Source organism: Podarcis erhardii (assembly GCF_964252035.2).
Source record: "Podarcis erhardii genome assembly, chromosome: 1".
NCBI lineage: Eukaryota > Metazoa > Chordata > Lepidosauria > Squamata > Lacertidae > Podarcis > Podarcis erhardii.
The window spans coordinates 61,129,081-61,143,434 of record NC_138497.1 but is presented as its reverse complement, the minus strand read 5'-3'; positions in this window follow the sequence as shown (position 1 = coordinate 61,143,434).

Sequence of the window (14,354 nt, the reverse complement as noted above, 5' to 3'; positions counted from 1 at the left end):
AACATTTTCCTGTTGCCTAGAGTGGACACACAGGGGGATGTGGCCCCAGACAGGGAGGACTTCCTGCCATACTTATTCTGGTGCCTCCTCCCCCTGTGTGTGACCAGGTAGATGGGCATGACCCTAGCTGACCATGTAAAAGGGCTAGCCATGCAGCCATCTTCCCTTTTCCATTTTCTCATTTCGGACTTCTCTCTTGGACCTCCTCTTTTGGCTCTTAGCCAGCACATGGCTCATCCTTACGGATGATGGAAGCCACAATGTGGAAAATCTGAGGAGTAGCTCAGACTTCTTTTCTCTACAAAAGTAACTGTAACCACGAGATAAAGCCTGCCTTCAGATTACTGCTGTGAACTGAATGTAAGTACACTTTACTCTTACTTTTAAAGAAGACTGTCGTGTACCGGTAATTCTTATTTTAAGAGGGAAATAAAGGGGAAATTTACCAGGAACAATCCAGACTGGACAATCCAGATTGGATTGCTTAAATTAAAGGATTCTAACGAATCATCAACTTGCTTCCAGCAATCTGTAAGGGAATGTGCTCTGCTGCTTGCTCACTAGCATGAGTGAGGAGGAATAATATTTAATCAATACATCCTCTCCTGCCTTCCTCAACATTCCCACAACTATGCTCACTAAGATTGATGGAAGTTGGAGTCCAATGACAGATTGCCACCCACACCTGTTCTAAAGAATCAAACTTTTCAGCGCAAGCAAGAGAATGAACTGCAGCTCTTAGCACACCAAGGGCTTACATGGTTCTGCTGTGAATGGAGCCAGAACAGTTAGATAAGCCCACAAACGGTCCCTACTACCATGTAACTTCATTTTCAAGGAAGATGGGTTGCTAGCTAGTTGAATCACTTTGCCCTGCATGCCACACTGACCACATAGCTTCAGCTGCAGCATAATTTCCCCCCGAAAATACCAAGTGCGTGGTTGTCCTAAGGATTTGTTAATGGCCCTTCAGAATGCAATGGCGCCATCTCTCACCAATGCTACACAAATGTCATTGCATGGCTCTTAAGAAGCTTGACTGAAGTGAAGGGCAGACAATGGAACCAGCCATGCCAATGGCAGGTGCTGCCGCACCACAGATGGCAGCTGTGAACAAGGTCCAGCAGTGGCAGCTGCCAGTCATACAGCTGGGCCATTAGATGATTTCAATACTGCACATCCCAGGAATTAGGAAATATTGCATGGCTGAGGTTACAGCTCATCTCTTGCGTTCTCTCTCTCATTCTGGCTGATCATTTTCAGGACTAATCTCAGCCAATTGTATGTTAAGCAAAATCTACTTCTGATGAACATTAAATTGAATAAATAAAATAATAAACAAACAGAGGTGCATGAACATTCCTCCTCTTGCATGTTTTAAATGACTGGTTTGTTTTACCATTTGGATTATAAAAAGGGAAATAAGGCTAGCATGCAATCAGTCACGCAAGGCTGTTTCTTGGATTTCTGTAGCTCCTTTTACTGCAGAACAAAGCCATCAAAGCATGGGGAGATAAAACAGACTTTGCTAAAGGTGACACATTTCTTTGTACTTTCCCTGCTCTCTCTCTTTTTAAAATGAAAAGCTATATTTTTAAACTTTTCTTAGATATGGAAACAAATTATTAACCTGTTTTTAATGTAATGCTCATATTAAGAAATAATGCACGCTGGCTTATGGAAGTCCATTAATTTAATCTTTTTCCCTGAATTACATCAGATTATTATGACCTACCAATTTCCTGTTAAAATTAACTTTCTGCAATTTATTATATGTGATATAAAGTATATAGCACGATTGTGTTGCCTGCCACAGTAAGCTGCAGGTTAGATTGGTTGAATTTAATTTTGATTTGCTACTGGTGGTGTTCTAATCACGGTTTTAAATATTGCTGGCTGGCTGGAATATGAGTGCCCCCTTCTTCTGTAACTGTACAGAATTTCCTAGCGTAGGTCCTTTCAGTTAATAAAGAGCCAAGTCTCTTGGACAGGGAAATCATTACCTTTATAAGAGCTCTCTGATAAAAGTTCTCTCTCATTTCAGTTGAAATTATCCCCAGATAATGAAGGGTCTGGTAAATCTTTAAAGCATTAATTGCTTGTGCGCTTAGGCTTCTCTGTGGCAGCTTGTGTTAACTCATCAAGCGGTGGAAGCAGGATGTGCACCTAGCCTTGTGTTCTTGTCTCCAGTTGCTTTAATTTATTTACACAGCAGCTGCTGGAATGTTCAAATACACATTCTGAATTCTGACACAGCTATGAATCTAGACAGGAAGAAGACTGTGAATAGGGGACTTGGCTTCTGTCAGGGAAGTTTCATTTAATAACATTGGAAGTTGGGAGCTCAAGGGGATCAGGTGCACGGCTGTGAGAGGGACAGACGCATCTGGAGGAAGTTTCTGCATCACTGGCCAGGCAGTCATGTTGCTAACATCTATTGTCCCCTGACCATGTACCCTCTATGCCACCAAGGATTTCTGCTGCCCACTATACAGTGGTACCTCGGGTTACATACGCTTCAGGTTACATACGCTTCAGGTTACAGACTCCACTAACCCAGAAATAGTGCTTCAGGTTAAGAACTTTGCTTCAGGATGAGAACAGAAATTGTGCTCCGGCGGCGCAGCAGCAGCAGGAGGCCCCATTAGCTAAAGTGGTGCTTCAGGTTAAGAACAGTTTCAGGTTAACAACGGACCTCCGGAACGAATTAAGTACTTAACCTGAGGTACCACTGTATCATATTTCTAGAATACACGCCTTATAGACATCTATGGTTTCAGCAAAAAATGTCAGTCAGGGTGTCAAACTAAACTGAACCCTTATTCCACCTCTCCCCTCAAGGCTGAAACAGAATCTAAGTTCAAGTAAAAGCTCAGAATAAGGGTTTATCTAAATAAACAAACCTCAGAAATAAACAGTAATAATGGTGTACTGGTGCACTGGTGCACTGAACTGCGGGGCAGTAGAATACAAGGGTTTTTTTTTACCCTACATGAAGGCTACGTGACATGAAGGCTGGCAACATCAACCCCACTGTGTGGGAATTCCTTGCAGATGGCTGCAGAGCCTGGAGACAATCAGTCCAGCTGTGCATCCACAGCAGTGAAGAGAGGAGGAATGACCGCTGGGAGAAGCGCAGAAAGAATAAATGCCGTGACACACCTACATCAGTACAACCAGATGCCTTCATCTGCCCCAGCTGCAACAAAACATGTCTCTCCTATATTGGTCTCTACAGCCACAACAGGCGCTGTAAGTCTCCCTTAGGTGTTACTGGGCTGCAGCTCCCAACATCCCTGACCATTGGCCGTGCTGACTGGGACTGATGGGACATGGAGTCCAACAACCGTTGGTGGGCAAAGATTGCTCACCGCTGCTGTAAAACAAGGTGAACCCTTGGAAACAAGCCTCACCTGCAGTTTTCTTGACCAGCTATATGACCACTAAAATCCGGATTCGCCTTGACAAGCAATAGTCTCTGCCCCAGAAATTTACTGAGAATGAAGCTATCTCCAAGTACCAATAAGTTCAGCCTGGTCCTCCTGAGGAAAATAGTTTGCTTGGTTCACTTTGAAATGTGGTTTATCTTGCAGCAGAACAAGTGCTGACCTATTTTACACTGACAGGTTTCATTCCTCAATATGTGGAACGTGAAAGAAATAAGACTGAAATTCAGTAGGGGACACACACACACACACACACACACACATTTTCCAACAGAAAGGAGTTTGATTTCTCAACAATGGCGAATAATTTGTAGTGCTGAGCTTTTTGGCTACTGTCAAATTTATTTTGGGCAGGATTTTTTCCTCCATTGTGCAAGCGCAATTTTTGAAAAAGTGAGCACAAAGGACCTATTATTCTGAAGTTAAAGCAATTGAATACAGATCCTGCAAGTGCCATCCACTTCACTAGCATATTTCTCAGACAGCAGCAGGACATTAAAGGTATAATTCTGGAATATCTCCACAATGGACCATTTTCCAAGTAAGAGTGAGCAGGACAGCGGCATTTAGATGAAGAAAGAGCAAGGGATGAATTCAGAGAAGCCACTTCTTGGTGGGTCTGGTTAGTTTTTGTTCAATCCTAAGCATGTCTACTCAGAAGTAAGTCCCATTGAGTTGAATTGGGGTTATATATACCCAGGTAAGTGGAAACAAGACTGACACCTTAATAGTTGCTTCTTACAGATGTGAAAAAGCACAGTAAGAGGGCAGCACCCAATCAACAATGGGCCCAAAGAGTTAAGCAATAAATGCAAAATCTTGGAGGTAATTGATTGAACTGCAATGTTTTTCAAGTTAAAATAGGACCTTTTCTTGGTCCCACCACTCTCACAGGCATGCTTGGTGGGGATGTGGGAGAGGGCCTTCTTGGTGGCTGCTCCCAGACTCTGGAATTTCCTCCCTGGAGAAGCTACACTGGCTCCCTCCTTCCTGTGCTTCCACCAGCAGACAAAGACACTCTTGTTGCAACCAGGCTTTTGGGAGCTGCTTTTAATGGAGGCAGTGGCATAGCGTGGGTTGTCAGCACCCGGGGCAAGGCAAGTAATTTGCGCCCCCTAACCCGTGGATTTTAGTAGGGGCAGAGAGCTGCGAGTGCGAGTGCGCGCCCCCCAGATGTTGCGCCCGGTGCGGCCAGCCCCCCCTGCACCCCCACGCTATGCCACTGAATGGAGGGGCTGGTCCCAGGCTGTTTTTATTGTAATTATGTGTATTTTTAAATAGATATTTCACATACACACACAAAGAGAGAGAGAGAGATTTAATTCTATCAATGTTTAATAGTTTTTTTATGTTGTTGTTTTTCTATGTTTTTATTGATTCTTGTTTTTATCTGTAAGCCACCTTGAGTCCCATCAGGGAAAAAGGCATAATATAAAATATGTCATTTATCATGGGAGATATAAAATGAAGAATATACATACAGAAATATAGCATAAGGAGGGTAAGTGCAGACAAAATATAGTTAAGCCTGGAAAATATCATACAACTTTTCAAAAATTACGACATTTTGAAAGGAAGTATATCAGAATTATAAATATTAAAACCAACTTCTTTCTGTATCTATTGTGTAGATACCTCAGTAGCCCAACATTCAAGATACTGATCAAATAACATACTATGGTTAAAACAGTAAAATGTTAATTAATCAGAATGTTAATTATATATTTCTGTGTGTATGTTCTGACATTTAGGTATCTCTTGATGAAGGCTGTCTAGTGAGATATACCTGGACTTGCACTCCCATGTCCTTAGCTAAATTAATTTCCATGCATCTTAGTACAAAAGCGGAAGTGTAAACCATAAGCGGGAGGAACCTTCTTAAAATACAGAAGCTACTTGCAAAGGTAGAGAAAATGCAGGAAAAAATCTGGACACATGCTCTTCAGTTATTCTCCCCACTAGAGATGCAAGCAGCACAGCACAGGCCTAGTGAAAGAAAACAGAATATTTCTCCTCCATTGCATCTACAATACATAGGCTGTTAAGGCCTCTTATCTTGGTTCTCTCATTCTGCTCTTCCACTGCTTGGCCATCCAGATAAGTCAGTCTGACATAATGCTTAATATGCTGGCAGATTCCCAAGGGGCAGATGGTTCACAGGATTGCAATGATGGTGAAATTGATTAAGAGATCATTGGCTACAACAGCACATATCCTTTTCGGTTATCTAGATGCTTGCTTTAACCCCCTTAAATATAAAAAAGCCAACAAGATTATTTCATGAGCATGCTCACTCTCCACACATCTGGATTTACCTGAGACAGTCCTGTGTATCTGCTACCAATCCTAGATACTGTATGTCTGGCAAGACTATCTTCTTGTCTGTCCATTGATTCATGCCTGCACAATCGGGGAGTAGCAGAGAATCATTTCAGCAGCAATAGCAGGATTGATGTTTGGGCAGCCAGATGCAAGGGATACTGTCCTCTGCCCTTCCCAAAGTGCTGGATCTGCTCAGAGAGACTTCTAAAACAACCTTCTCTCAGGCAGGTTTAATATTAACTGTTGAATTGTATCACATTTTAGTGATTTGAAATGCTGAAAGAAAACAGCCTGCCACACCAAGGCTTTTAAAATTTGAACTTCAAGAGGTGATCAGGGCAACCTTTATCAAATAGCGATAGCAGGGAGAAAAGTGCTAGCAGCTTGATTCAGAAGCAGAAAATAAGGTAAATTAGCCTTATGTCTCTGCTTACCCTGGAAAACTGACGTTGTGGTATAATAATGGAAAGCATTTCTAAATAATGGAACGTAACAACAGGGCCATATGAATGCCAGCATAAAATCTGGGGTTTAAAATATGGGGGAACAGGAAGAGGCATTGGCGTAGTTTGGGGGGGGCCCAGGGCCAGTTGCCCTGGGGGCAAAATTCTTAGGGGCGCAAAATTTCAAAAGAAAAAAGAATAAAGTAGTAATAATAAAATTTAAAAATAGCACAGCCTCTCCCTCACAGAGAAAATCTCCCAATATTTGTCTGGGTGGATTGCGGAGTGGATTTGGGAGATGGCTGGTTGCTAGGGCACCCTCTGGAGGGCTTTAGAAAGATACCCACTCCTGACCAATCCCCCATCCCACTCTCTGCTGTACTCACCGCTCATGGAGCACTGCAATTGCCACTTGGGTAGGTTGCTGAGCTATTGCCCCTTCATTCTAGCCTATCGGTGGACAGTGCCAAGGATACTTGCCTTGCCCCGGGCACTGGCAACCCACACTATGCCACTGGGAATAAGGTGGTTCCAACCAGCAGATTTGGATTTTCTAAGTAAGCATCTGATTTATATGATCAAGGCTGCAATCCCAACCCCACTTATGTGGAATTAAGTCCTACTGAATTCCACATGGTTAGAATTGTGCTGTCTAAGAATTTTTGCCTAGCAAGAGTATCACTGAAGAACACTGAGAAAAACAACACCATATTTTAATAGTCTACTGATTAAATAATCAATTCCATCACCTTTTATTCCAATTTGATAATTGATTATGAAATACTCTTAAAGGTCATATATTTATTCCTTTTTGCACATATCCCACATATATATTGATGGCGGGTAGCGCTATGGTCTAAACCACTGAGCCTAGGGCTTGCTGATCAGAAGGTTGGTGGTTTGAATCCCCACGATGGGGTGAGCTCCCATTGCTCGGTCCCTGTTCCTGCCAACCTAACAGTTCGAAAGCATGCCAAAAAAGTGCAAGTAGATAAATAGGTACTGCTCCGGCGGGAAGGTAAACGCCATTTCCATGCACTGCTCTGGTTTCTGTGTTCCGTTGTGCCAGAAGTGGCGTAGTCATGCTGGCCACATGACCCGGAAAAACTGTCTGCGGACAAACGTCGGCTCCCTTGGCCAGTAAAGCAAGTTGAGTGCCGCAACCCCAGAGTCGTTTGCGACTAGACTTAACTGTCAGGGGTCCTTTGCCTTTTTAAAGGCACTTAACTGGTTTGAATTGATTTATGTTTGAAAAGCAGCATCATAAGGGATGATGGGGAGCAAGGGAATAGGGATGGTGGATGCTTAACCTACAACTTGTTTCACTGGGGAAGGGGACATTGGTTGCTCCAGATCAGTTCCTCACTGCTGCTTGAGGAAAGCTCATCTTATAAGGTAATGAATCTGAGGTTTTACAGTTGTTTTGGAAAAATTTGGAGGTATGAATACCTTAGAAAATCTCTCTTTTAAAGTTTTGGTTAGGTGGCTTACAGACAAAAGGAGTGAACCACCATTAGTTTCCTTATGTTTCTGTTTCCAATGCAGGAATCAATTCACTCACATGGGGAAAGCATAGCTTTACTACAGTTCCTGAATAGCAGAGAAGTTCCACCACATGCACTCCCCCAATCCAATTTTCCAGCTGGATGGACAGTGGGTTAAGGCTATCCAGTAATGTGACAAAGGTCAATGCTATTAAGAGATCCTCCCCCACCTAAGTTGCTCATTACTAGTTCATTGCACACTTCATCGAGAGGTTCAATAAAAGCTCAATTGTATATACAACTGAACTTTGTTAAGTTCAATAACCATGATGCAACATTAGCCTTCCCCCCGTTATTCCCAGATGCCAGGAGAGACCCATAATTGGCCTGCCCCATATGATCATATCTTACGGTCCATGTATCTAGCATGTGAGTCTGTCCACCCCCTCTCCTAAAGAGAATCACTGCCACAGAACATCAGGAAGCCGGGATGGAGAAGAAGTTAAGAAATTTGGTTTGGCATTTCAGAGTGAGTGTGCTTCCAAATTGCCAGTCTTCCTGGGGCAGCAACAGGGAAAAATCCATTTAAATGCAGAGTGAAAGATCATTGTTAACCCAAGAACCAGTAGACTTAACCTTTCTTTCTACCCCCTCTCCTGGTTGCCAGCTCTTCAGGTTTTGAACACCTTTACAATTTAGTAGCCATGTTGTGAGTTTACTATAGGTGTAATCCTTAGTAAAAAAAATACAATTGGCCAATTTCTTTTTTTAATATTTTTATTGATTTTTACACAAACAAACAAAAGATAAAAACACAACATGTCTTCTCAATTTGTATGCCCATTTGGCTATGTTTTAGCCTACTACTTCCATCAACCACAACCAATAATTTTCAAACTTTACGTCTTAATTCTGCATTTTGTTATTGTCCATATTACTTTAACAGTTCAAATCTTCAATAAAAGCTGTTTCCTAAATCCTTTTTTTGTAATATTTTGTATTATTCTCCTTACACAACTTCTTGTAGTCCTACAAGCGTAGTCAAATTACTACAATTGTCTTTCAAATATTTCACATATTTACTCCAGTCTTTCAAGAACTTCTGGTCCCGCTGGTTACGAATCCTTCCTGTCACTTTATCCAATTCTGCGTAGTCCATCACTTTTATCTGCCAGTCCTCCTTTGTCAGCAATTCTTGTTTCCATTTCTGTGCCAACAATATTCTCGCAGCCGTTATAAAAATAACTTGTTATGTTGTCTATTAATGTCTGTACCTACAATACCTAGTAGAAAAGCTTCTGGTTTTTTAACAAATGTATATTTCAATAATTGGCCAATTTCTTCTAGATAGTTGAGCTAGAGGAAATCAGTGCAATGGGACTTCCCCTTTTCACACCTTCTGCCCCTTCTCAAATCTGCTCTGGAGGGATGAGAGAATAGTGGAGATCATTCCACCAGACATGCAGAAATGCTTGTGCTGACAGAACAGTATCCTTAATGCTCAGTTGCACCAACCACATAAAAATGATCAGTGTAAAGCATCTTAAAACAAATGTCAGTGTCTGAATATTGATGACGCTACTATAAAACACAATGGAAACCATTTTTGGATATATTAGACAACTATCTGGGTGCACCAACCCTATTTTGTTCTCTAGAGCTTTATTCCACTACATTATACACATTTCCATGGGAGTTTGAGTCATACCCAAGTGGAAAATCAAATTAACTTGTTGAGTAATTTTTATTCCTCTTTAATTTGTATGGGCCCCATTAAGTGGCTTGGGTTTTTTGTGTGTGTTTTGCTTTGGTTACCCACTGCCAACAGCCATAGGAACAGCAGCAGTGGAAAGTCAAAAGCAGCACTGAGCTCATTCCATGGTACTTGCATTTAGTTGCTATAATGGATTATTTCATGTGCTGCCACTGTTACCAGCATCTATCTGAGATGGTTGGAAGTGTTTAGTAAAAACCTTAACAGCATCTCCTTCACTTTTCCCAGCTGCTTAGGCAAGTTTATCTTAGCATGGCAGAATGCCATTAGGTTTTCCAACCCATGGTGCAGATTATCTTGAATAAAGTCCCCAAATCTGGAACTTAATTTATTGCTATTTTCCCTAGGACCAGCTGAGGACATTTTGGGCTGCATCCAATGTTCTCTGCTAGTGCAAAGGTTCTTTAATGTTGCACAACCAAGGAATCCAACACAACAATTCTGCTAGCAGAAATGAATTGTGTAACAGATTGCACAATCTATTGTGCAACATAGTTAGCAGCAACTTGCGTATGCATTCTCTTGTGCAACAATGTCCTGATGGTGCAAAATGTTTTGCTAGCAGAAAAAGTATATTGCTAAGTGACTTCAGCTTAGCACTACATTGGATACAACCCTTTGTTGCCCAAGATGAAGGTCAAGTTGATTTGTCCTCCATTTTACATACAGAAGCAGACTGGAGTAGAAGTTGCCTCTTGCTTCAAAACTGACAGAAGACTCAATTGGTAGAGCATGAGACTCTTAATCTCAGGGCTGTGGGTTCGAGCATCAGGTTGGACAAAAAGATTCCTGCATTGCAAGGGGTTGGACTAGACCCTTGTGGCCCCTTCCAACTCTACAGTTCTATGATTCTGTGACATCAGCATTTCAGCTCAAGTGGTGCAATGCAAACTAGGGTGCTCAGGAAGAATGGGAGGAAGCAGCAGCACACACAAAGTAGGGCTTGCTGCCTGAAGCAGCTGATCACTCTGCCTATTTGCAGAGGCAGCCTTGCAGTACTCACATGTGAGCGAAGGACAATCTTTGGTGACTATTGCTTTTGCTGGGATTTGACCTAGTCCAAGACACTGACCGGCCCATGGGAGTTTATCAACTTCCTTTTCTGCTTCCCTGTTTTGCTCGATACCTCCTGTAGCAAGGAAAGTAGGCCAAGATTACATGACTTCTCACACTTGATCCCAATTTTCTCATTTGGTAGCATCTGTAGGCCCTATGTATTTCAAGTGTCCCTTGTTTATGAATGATACTAGAGGCTGCACTTCTAAAGCAGGTCAAAGTCTGCCTAAGGAGTACGTATTGGGAGATGGTGTAAGTATTACTCTGCAGGTGGAGGCAGCATTTGTGCTCTTAAGGAGGCCCCATAAAGCTCAGCAGGTGTAATTGTACCATCAGCAGTTTTTCACAGGGTTAAGAAAGGGTGGATGTGGACCTGCAGGATCCCAAATCCTTGTTCCTGAAACAATCCTGAAAAGGGGGGCAGAATCCTACACTAGTCCTGGAGAGAGTGTAGTGATTTTCTATCCATTATGTTAATATCAAAGGGAAATTAGCAACAGAAATAAATAAATCAGGGGTGGTGGACAGAGCCAACAAGATAATTCCACCTTCTTCCATGCTAGCCAGATAGAGGCAGCAATGATTAGGAAGTTCTTCGGCTGTGGGATTTCCCCTCTCCCCACATTTTAGGATTGCCCAGGTAGCCTTGTGTTCTTCAGTATGTCCCCCACACCATGCAGTCCAACTTCTCCATCAGTAAGCACTCTTATATAATCATGCCACTTTGACATCGTCTGGGAATAAGGATAACCCTCTCTTTTTAAAGGATCTAAATCAGGCGGCTACAGCGATTGTATGAAACGATCTGTCATGCTTCTCTGCATTCCTTTACCCATTAGAACATTGTCAAGTTTAAGATTAAGCACTCTTCCTGCTGGATCACAGGCCCTGCATCTCATTAAACACACTATGTCCTAGAGAATTAAAAACAAAGGACAACCAAGAAAGTGTGAGATGGGGGAAAAACCCCAAATCTATTAAAGGCCCCAATAGGAGGCTCATTTCTTAAGAAAAGACCCAGAGCAGCCGCCATATTAATGGCTTTCCCTTGTCCAATGACAAAGCTATGCTCAGTTTTGCAGCTCAGTTGCTGACACACTCCGAAATAATCTAGTGGCGTATTATAAATGGAAAAGTTCCCTTGTGGGGATAATACTGTTTCCCAGTTCCATAGAAGCGTGTTTTATTTCTTTATATACACTTGACACCCAGAAATAAATCCTATTTTATACTTTAGCAAAAATAACCAGGAAAGGTTGGGTCAAACTCAGTTCTGGATAATACTTCTGAATTTCTGGAAACTCCACATGTATACAACCGATTCTAATTTATCCAGGAACAACAACTAAAAAGGAATCTGATGAGTAACAGCTTACCTCACAGTCCAAGCGTTTTTTCTTGCTTCTTATCTGTGTTAGGGCTCCTGTGTTCTCCCCAGTGTAACACAGCTAGCTTTGGGAAAATATGTCTCCAAAAACAGCTTTGAAAATTATTTTCGTATAGCCAATTGCAAAATGGTAGTAGATGAAAATAATAATGGGATTTATGATTATTATACTGGAGTATTTGCCCATTCTGAATAACTTTTAATTATTAGCTACAGGAGTTTACCCTATAGCACTCTTCAAGATTCCCAGACCTGGTGCCTATATACAGCAAACGTTCCATCTTCAATGGCTAGTCATATCATTGCCTTAAATAGTTAAAGGAATCATTAAATATAAAAACAGTCTGCACAAACTGTAGTTACATCAGCTAATGACAAACCTCTTAGCTTTAATAGCCCATGTGGCTTTGCATCATTAATAAACTATTTAGTGATGTGATTAATTTGAGATCTTATTTTTAAGTATTAGCACCACTTGTAAGAATTTATTAAAAGAACCATTTTCTTTCGTAATGCACTGATGGGAAAGAGGTTGGTAAATTAAGGGGCAATGATTTTGGCTGCAAAAGCAAGTTCTAAGAATGGGGGAGTTAGTGACAATTTGTTAGCCAAAAATGTATTGGCCCACACCCTTGACAGAACAATCTTTGAGGGAAATGAAAGGGCAGTTAAGCACTCTTGGTGGAACATCACAAAATTTTCCCTGGTGACTGAACTTCATGCAGAATCAGTTTGCAGTGTTAATTCCCAATATGGCCCAGACCATAGCCTTATGGAGACAGGAGGGAAAGAAGTGTTCTATACAGCCTTATGGAGACAGGAGGGAAAGAAGTGTTCTATACAGCAATGACTGCAAATGCATAGAGATGATCCGCAAACTGGAATATATTTAGAGGATGACAACACAGATGGTTTGGGGATAGAGAACAAGGATGTGAAGAGCTGGAGCTGTTTAGCCTGGAGAAGAGATTACCATATTTAAAAGGCAACATGACAGTTTTCTTCCAATATTTGAAGGGCTATTACATAAATGGGCAAAACTGGTTTTCTTTTGCTCCAGAGGGTAGGATCTAAACCAACGGATTCACATTAAAACAGAAAATGATTTAGATTAAACATTAGTAAGAATGTTCCCAACTGCACTGGCTGTGCTGACAGTGGAGAAGACTATCTCCGAAGATGGCAGTGGTGGTCGCTCATTTCTAAGTGGGCATGCAGCAGATTCTGCTTAAAGGAATCTCCTGTTGGGTGTACTGCAGTAGTGGATTTTCTGCTAAATAAGATGACCTTTGCAGTTCCCTCCATCACAGACAAGAATACTTTAAATGAGGGTGTGTACCCCTTTGGCTACGACTAGCATTTCCCTACTCCCCAGTTCTGTGTACATGTCAAGGTGGAGGGCAGGTCACATGCAGATCTTTGAAATAGGCAGAACCTCCAGCCTGCTCTAAAGTTCATCTCAAAACACACTCAAGTACCTCACTTGAATTCTCTGCAATACATAGAGAATCAAGGAGAAAGTGACTAAATGGATAGCCAAGTGTCCTTAAGGTGACAAGGATAATTACTAAAAGGCTAGGGGCAGTCACTCCTTCTGACTGCATGCTGGAGGGCAGAAAATGCATTACAGTAGATAAATTCACACTAAACCTATTTAGGTGTCTACTGTTTCATGCTGCCATCTTGCCCTCTGCACCATTTGTTGTAAAGACACGCGCATAGCCTCAAACATCTAGTAGTGAAGGGGAAAAGAATATTTTTCTAAAGAGTTACAGAATGCTCACCCATCTTTCATGGTATTGCAGCAGATTGCACATGACTTTAAAAAAAACAACAACTATGTACCCATTTGTGCTATTCTTTATTTCAGGTAGCCCAAGAATCCAGGTGTATGTTAAAACCAGATCGGTCTTTAACTCAAATCAATGTACCGTAAGCAGCAGTACTGATTACGAATGGCAATTGCGGTATTCTGAATCTGTTGGATTGTCATCAGATAGGCAATAGTATGTCATGATGTATTGTGCATGAGACTTCCAGGTTGGCGCCATCGCCGAATGGCGGACTCCCTCCGAGCTCCGGAGGGAGCCTGCTCGGCAGGGGCTGGGTTCTACCGCGTCGGCGTCGCGCGGACCCTCAAAAACCATGGGCGCTGAAACCCATGGGCATGGTGACTCGGCGGGCACCGTTTGCGCCCCCCCAGCCCGCGAAGGAGCCTTTTTAAAGGCTGCGGAGCGGGTGCCGGGGGGGTGGTGGTGCTATGAGTCCTCCGCTTCCCCTGCCGAGCGAAGCCGCATGCCATTTGGCGGAGAGCGCTGACTTCTTCCATTGAAAATTCGGATTAAAAGAATAACCCGTGAGTAATTGGAAACTGGACTTAAAAAATGAAAAAACTTTAAATTTTAAATTAGGAGCGAGCGGGGGAGGTGCAAAAAGGAAGTC